Raw genomic sequence first — 1,978 nt, 5'->3', positions numbered from 1 at the left:
TGAAGCCAACATATGGTAAGCAATGGGGGTAAGTAAACAAAATGTCTTGCAAGCAACAGCGCCTTAGTGTCTCAGACGAGATCTAAAAAAATGTGTAACTATGTGGAAGCAGATGATGGATACCACTTGGATTGTTAAATTAAAACAATTAAGTTTTATTTGGTTGAAATCTTTTTTTAGGAATGATGATTGGCCAGGCAGCAAATGGCAGATATCAGGACTTCAAAACAAATAAAACATGAATAATTATATTTAAAGGATCGAGAGTGGTGGGGGAATAACAGAGGTGTGGGTGCGGAGTGAACAGGGGGAGCAATGTAGGGTGAGTGGGACCAGTGAGAAATGGAGGCATGCGAATGTACTGATGCTGAACGAGCCGGCAGCAAACAGCAGCTGCCGGGCCCTAAACAAAAATGAAAATGAAAGCATTTCATTTAAATGGTCGTGAAGGTAGTCTGCAGTGGAGGAACGGGTTGTGGGCAGCTGAAGGAGAAGCAAAACGGCGAGGGCATTTGAAGAGGGAAGCAGCATATGAGAAAGCAAGAACGCACATGCATTCACAAAAAATGTGCTTAATGAAAAAATCGCGGGTCAGCTGACCGTAGCCCTCTTGCATACAAAAAACATTACCCAAAAGTTTCAGAGCGCTTTACAAAAGAAGCTACTAATTAAATACAAGAGCGGCCGGGAAGCGGCCAGGAAACACAAGTACGGCCGGCCACATAATTAGGGGAGGAGAAGCCGCACAGCACACGCTGGGAGAAGCCCTTTGATGTGCTGTGCGGCCGCGATGCGCGCTCTGTGCTGGGGGAGGGCCATTAGGAACAGGAACAGATGGCCATGAAAGTGTATGGGCCAAATGCGCGTGCCTGTACGTGCACTCGAAGAAAACGCCACGGAAAAAAGTGGTGGTTTGACTATCCGATGGAGCACATGAATTCTCCCCCATTTCCCATTGCTTCGCAATGGAAAAGGACGAGACCTAAAAAGGTGGGTTAGTCCACAAAGAACTTTAATGGTGTGGCTAGCTCCCTTGGTTAAAATAGTGGGAGGGGAGATATACGCCACGAGTATTGGCGGCGAAATACCTACAACCCTCTCTTTAGGTCGACATGTTTCTTGCTATTCTAGCAATTCCTCAGGATCTCAGTGCTCAGTACTACACAGTGAATTAAAAATGTGTTGATACAACCTTTAGTCTTAAGGTCTGTAGTGGAGCAGGCCAACTGGTCCTGCCTAGAATGGTGCAACCATAAGTGTATCTCTAAGGTGCCCCGCAGTCTGCTCCTGTGAGCACAGAGTTCATATTCCTAGTGCGTAAATCTGTAGACCCATTGTTACTGGAAAGCATCACACGATCAAGCCCTAATATTGCATGCAGCTACAATGTCCTGTAAGAGACTGCAAATCTTGTGGCATTTAACTGAGCATATGACGTACGGCAAAATTACAGAACCTCCTATAAAGGTAATAAGATAGCCAGCTGAGTCAAGAGCGACCCTAGGGACAGCTTAGCGCAGAGCTTCAAGTGAAGGGTACAATCTGTTACCCCTGACTCTGAGGGAGCAGGAACGAGTAATGGACAAGGGCATGTCCAAAAATAGGTCAGTAGCCACATAAATTACCTGGAGGTACATAAATAAAGTATATAGCTATTCTAGCTATTAGAGTAATGATACCTCGACACCTACACTACATCACACATATGGCGAGTTCTCCTGTGCTATATTTGACTGGGTGGTTTAATAATGTTATTTTCTGGTGGGAAGCAACGTCACCATTGTCACCACCGGCACCCCTGACAGACTGCCATGTGGTGGCACTGTCTGGCTTTTAGGGAGGACCACTGAAACAGGCACTCAGTAAGTCAAGATCATGGTTGACGATTGCCTTCGGCCCAAGCCATCCTTTTAGCCTTAGGGGGCCTGGTTTGCCTCATTTGACAGACTTCGAGTTCAAGTTAAATAGAGGCTTGTCA

Source organism: Lissotriton helveticus, chromosome 1_2 (assembly GCF_964261635.1).
Source record: "Lissotriton helveticus chromosome 1_2, aLisHel1.1, whole genome shotgun sequence".
Lineage (NCBI taxonomy): Eukaryota > Metazoa > Chordata > Amphibia > Caudata > Salamandridae > Lissotriton > Lissotriton helveticus.
Note: the sequence above shows the minus strand (reverse complement) of the source record.